Genomic DNA, 6,000 nt, shown 5'->3' with positions numbered 1-6,000 from the left:
GGGTGTTGTTCGGTAAGAAAATAGCTACCACAACAACGTATGGTCGGGGGTGGAGGTCCATTTAGTTCTATTATATTCAAGAGAAGGTGGACAATATCTCCCAAAAAATAGGCAAGTCAGTCCAAAAACAATGTGGACGGATAAATAGCGCTACAGACCAAAGGACAAACATTTGTTTTGTTGTTTTGAAGTTTCTACCAAGAACTGTGTATTTGGATCCTTTTCTGCACCCACATATGACATAAAGAGTAAGCTGATTGTTTTAGCTTTATATCCGATCACCTTTGAAAATTTACATTCAGGGGCCACGTAATGTGGTGCGGACACCTTCATTCTTTCATAACTACAGATAGATCTCTGTTACTGTGACTCCTATGGGTCGCTGTCATACTGCAGAGAAGCACATCAATGATAATAATCTTAAATATTCCCTTCATGACATATCAATTCAACAATGATCACATTTCTGCGCTGTGTTTCTGTCCATTCATTGCTGTAACATCAGCTTTAAAAGTGCATTTTTACTGGCCACAGAGAATTCACTTGGCTTTGATCTCCTTCGAGTTATACTGAGAAAGTCAGCGAGAAAGACTGGTGAGGGAAATGTTAACATTTGGTATGAATAATTTGACAGTTGCGGGAAAGTGTTGAATTATGGCCCATTTGACACTTTAATGTTCTGCATGCTTGCTCAGAATAATCCAAAGTTGAGTGGGCCAAATTCAAATTGAAATTAGTGAAAAGACAAAAGACATCAAAAAAGGTTAGAGCCTTTGCTTTTCAATATTAATTCATGTGTTATACATTACAGTAGTTGGTATATTTACACTAATGGACACTCTTAGATATACCTTTTGCCTTAATTTTTCATGGCACAGATTCAACAAGGTGCTGGAAATATTCCTCAGAGATTCTGGTCCATATTGATATGACAGCATCACACAGTTGCTCCAGATTTTCTTTTAACTGTACATCCATTAATGCCAACATCCAATTCCACCACATCTCAAAGATGCTCTATTGGATTGAGATCGGGTGACTGTGGCGGCCATATGACTACAGTGAACCAGTTTTCATGTTTAACAAACCAGTTTGAGATGATTTAAGCTTTGGAAATGGTGTGCTATCCTGCTGGAAGCAGCCATCAGAAGATGCTCAGTTGGTACTCTGTGCCAAATGTCTTCCACCACCAGCATCTTGAACCATTGATACAAGGCAAAGAATGGATCCACGATTTGGTGTTTACATCAAATTCTGATCATAACATCCGAGTACTGCAGCAGAAAGTGAGACTCATTAGGCCAGATAACATTTTTCTAATCTATAGTCTGATTTTGATGAGCCCATGGAAATGGTAGTCTCGGTTTCTTGTTTGTGACAGGAGTGGCACCCAGTGTGGTTTTCTGCTGCTCATCTGCATTCAGAGATGCATACCTGATTTGCAATGAGTGGGTTGTTTGAGTTACTGTTGCCTTCAGCTTAAAGTAGTTTGGTCGTTCTCTCACCTCGGGCATCAACAGAGCATTTTCTCTCAGAGAACTGACGCTCACTAGATATAATCTCTTTTTCAGACCATTCTCTGTAAACCATAGAGATGCTTGTGTGGGAAAATCCCAGCAGATCAGCAGTTTCTGAAATACCATGAACAGCCATGCCACATTCAGTCACGTGTCTAAATGGACTGAGTTGCTGCCATGCGATTTGCTGGTTGGAAATTTGCATTAACGAACAGCTGATCAGGTGAGCCTGATGAAATGACCAGTGAGTGTATATTATCATATTAGATTAAATTTGTTATCATTCTTTTGGAATTTCAATTTGTGCCTTATTGCAACAATCAGAAAATCAAAACGGTAAAGATATCATAACTACAGCTACCACAAAAACTCATTGCAACCATGTTACACCATAACGTACCAACATACCATCATATATATTAACTGTTTAGCAGAGGTATACTACAAGGTATCAAAGACCTCTAAGCACAAGATGTAAGGTGTATGTGTTGTCCCTTTGCCACGTCTCATAAGTTGGGTGACTTGAAATGCTCCTGCCTATGTTTATAATAGTATTGAATTTGTTATTATTAACCACAGAGAGTGAAAAATACCAGTCAATAAAAAAAAAGTCAGAAGGCTTTCATCAATCACTGTACTTACATATCTATATATATTTACATAGTGGTTCCACATGCAGTAAATCAATGTCGAATAAAAGCAAGTTACTCCTCATCAGACCCCACAATAAAAGTTTTAATTTTCTGTTTTTAAAGGTGAAGAGATTCTTTCTCTTTTTTGTTTGTGAATCTTTACATTTTTTTCATTTTGATGATAACTTTGAGATTGTATGATACACCACCATTTCAGTGTCTGTCACCAAAAAAAAAAGACATCTGAATTTAAAAAAAATGTCCAGAACAAACTGCTTTTTAAACAAAAAATGTATTTCCGATAGTCTATCAGTTTTATTTAGATGCAGTATATTTAAAAATATATTGTCTTTAATTTTATTGTATTCTCAGCCTGCACATAGTGCATTTCTCATCTTTCACCAGGGAGTGGTGCTTAAGTTCCTGAATGGACCTTATGCATCGCTCTCTCTCTGTTACATGTTAATGTTAAGATTGAAATATATTCACGTACTGACTTTGCACTATATCGTGTCTGTTTGTGTGAATACATGTGCTGTGTGCGTCACGTTCAGTCACTCCTAAAGTCTTCTCTCTCTCACAGTCAAGTGTACAGGCGCAAACACATAAGAGCACCTCTGGTTGTGGCTGTGTTCATTTTAAGCTACAGTGAAATCAAATCAAAACACCAGGCAGTGCATTCACTCTGAGGTCTGCAGCTTCAGCTTGTGAAAGCTGAAAATTTCCCCACATAAAGAGGCATTCAGCCTCTTCCACACCAAAAGGATATTGATTGAGTTGATGCTGAGGTTTTAATGACCTCCTTTAATTAAATGCACCCTTTTAGTCAGCTATTATCAGAAAGAGTGTGTTTGCATGTGCCTCGAATAACACATATTCATGCAAACACTGAATGATATCATTCAAGTGGATCAATTTGCATCATTGTGTGATTATGTGTTTAATATCAGGAACACAGAGTTACAACAGCGTGAGATTTAGGATTTCACAGCCTTTAAAACACAACATCTTTTATTATTGTAGCACCGACTGGATGAAAACATCATTGTTTGCTTTACACTGATTTAAATCTGTGTAATGATACCTCCATTTCTGTTGAAAGTACTATTCTCTTTCACCGGCCATTTTATTACATATAACTGGTCAACTCTTCGTTAACTCAAATATTTAATTAGCCAACTCCGTGCATTCAGGCGTATAGGCACGTGTTGAAAGAAGAAAGGTGATTTAAGTGAATTTGAACATGGCATGACTGTTGGCCAGATGGTCTGGTCTGATTTTTTTCAGAAACTGCTGGTCTACTGCGATTTTTCGCCTCTAGGGTTAACAGAGAAAAAGAAAACAAGAGAGAAAAGCAACAATATCCAGTGAGAAAATGCTTCGTTGATGTCAGAGGTCAGAGAAGAATGGACAGACCTGCTTCCAGCTGATGGTAAGGCAAAATTAACTCAAACAACCACTCATTACAACCAAGATATGCAAAAGATCATAACAATTAACAGAGTTTCACTTAAACCGGGAAATAAAAAGACTGGAAATACATTACGTGGTCTGATGAGTCTCAGCTTCTGCTGCAAAATTCAGATGGTAGGGTCAGAATTCATGTAAACAACATAAAAACATGGATCCATCCTGCCTTGTATGAGCAGTTCTGGCTGGTGGTGGTGTAGTGGTGTGGGGGATATTTTCTTAAATGCCACAGCCTACCTGAGTATTGTTGCTGACCGTGCCCATCCTGTGTACCTAACTTCAGATGGTTGCTTCCAGCAGCAAAACACACCAAAATATCCCTAATACACTGGCCAGTGAGTGTCCACAAAGACAGTTTTAGCCCTTCTGGTTGTTAATGTTACTGAGTGAGTCCTGTTCTGTAGGAGAACCAGTCAAAATCAAGATGGATGCTTGGGTCTTTGTATCAAATGTATATAAGCAACGCATGTAAAGTAAAAAAAAAAGCTATAACGTGTGGATGACAAAGACAAATTCATGTTTCCAGACTGCTACTTCTAAACCATTAGTACAGAATACAGCCACAGGCTGTGAAGCATGGGACAAACATCAGCTGGTGAATAAATCCCTGGAATCTGATTTTTGCTTGTGTATTATTTTTTTTCTCTTTTCTGTCACCACAAAGAAGCCTACTGTATGATTAGCAGAAGAGTTATGACCCCCATTATAACACACACACAAACACGCTGCATTCAAAGGTCCAGAACATTCTTTAACTCTGTATTATCAAAGAACCACCCATAAAAAATGTGATTTGTTTACCATGACTGCCTGTAGTAAACAGCAAGAAACCATCAGAGTTGGAGAAATGAGCACAAAAGAAAGTGAAATCTGCCGAGTTTAGTTCTGCGTGCTGCTGTCCACACGCAGCCCAAAATGTATCTCAGCAAGTTTAAAACAGCACAGCCAAAAAGATAAAAAAAAAAAAAAAAAAAAAAAACCTAACAAGAAGCAGAGTGTTTTGTGAAAACCTTGACATAATTTTAAAGAAAAGAAATCTAATCTTTATCACAAAAGTTATGATCAAAGCTAAAACAAAAGCCAGTGAATGGTGAACTGCATTAAGCAAGTCCCTCAGATCCTGAGACAGACTGTTTGTGACACATTGGGCCTGAAGGCTGAATCTTTTTGAGTTTTTGTGAAATCCTTGAGATGGTTGGGAAGACAGCTGCAGAGAAATGGTGGCAAATCCAAATGGATGAAATAATCATGATACAAAGATCTCAGTTTCCAGTTGTTATTCCTGTGACCTATACACTACTCTGCCCCAGTAACACAGTTTTATTAGCATTAATATGCTAAATGGGAACAATAGCCAGAAGTGACTGATTACCATGGCGGTGTGGGGCTCATGCTGGCCAGTCACTAACCAAACTCAACACCACCTTGAGCCATAAACACACCAGCTATCCCATCATAAATTAACAACAATGGAGGACAAACACATCATAGCTGCAATAACTGTTACTACACTGTAAATTTAATGCATTCACTTAAACATGAACAGTCCCTAAATCTTTGAACTAGCTGCCCTTAGTCGTTACATCTATAAAGCATGTCTAAGAAATACTTGTGTGACTTTTTTAACCATTGTTCCAGTTATTCCAGTATCACCGGGCTGTAACCCATCCAAAATCCTTGTGTTCCTTCTCTAAATCTCTCAAAGAAAATGTACCAAAATTATCCATTAGTCATATTATTTGAATTTACATTATCCTAATTGAATTGATAAATTGTATTTCTCACAGATTCTATCTCTAGCTTGCATGAATCCTAATTCCTAACTTTAAACACATTGCCACTGATACATTTATCAGGTGGAGATACACATCTTGTCTGAAACTGTTACAAATGATGTGTTTTGCTCTAAAAATGTATAGATTATCTTTGAAACCAAGCATCTTCAATTTTTTTATATCGCAGGTGAACTTAAACAGGTATACTTTTATTCTATAAAAACTCAAAGAAATTAGCTGTTATTAATTTACTGGCACTTTTGGGACCTGTGTTGACATCTGGGTGATGCAGAGTTGTGTAAAAAAAGAGAACAAAACAATAAAACAACCAGTCACGGCAGATGGCTGCCTCTTCAAATGCTGGAGGTTTTTTCAGTTAAAAGGGTGTTTTTCCTTCCCACTGTCGCCAAATTCTTGCTCATAGAGCGATATAAGAAGCGCTATATAAATGTATTGAGTTGAACTGAATTGAGAAGCAGTTATCAAAACAGCTGATAATTAATTGTTATGTGGACTGACTAATGATTGGCAACAAACAAAATACTGTTAGATTTATCATTAGTCAGCCCTATCAGCAAGGACTTGGCGACAGTGGGAAGGAAAAAC

This window comes from Perissodus microlepis, chromosome 6, assembly GCF_051167445.1.
Source record: "Perissodus microlepis isolate ML-2025 ecotype Zambia chromosome 6, ASM5116744v1, whole genome shotgun sequence".
Taxonomy (NCBI): Eukaryota; Metazoa; Chordata; class Actinopteri; order Cichliformes; family Cichlidae; genus Perissodus; species Perissodus microlepis.
The sequence above is the reverse complement of the archived record's forward strand: the minus strand, read 5'-3'. Positions refer to the sequence as shown.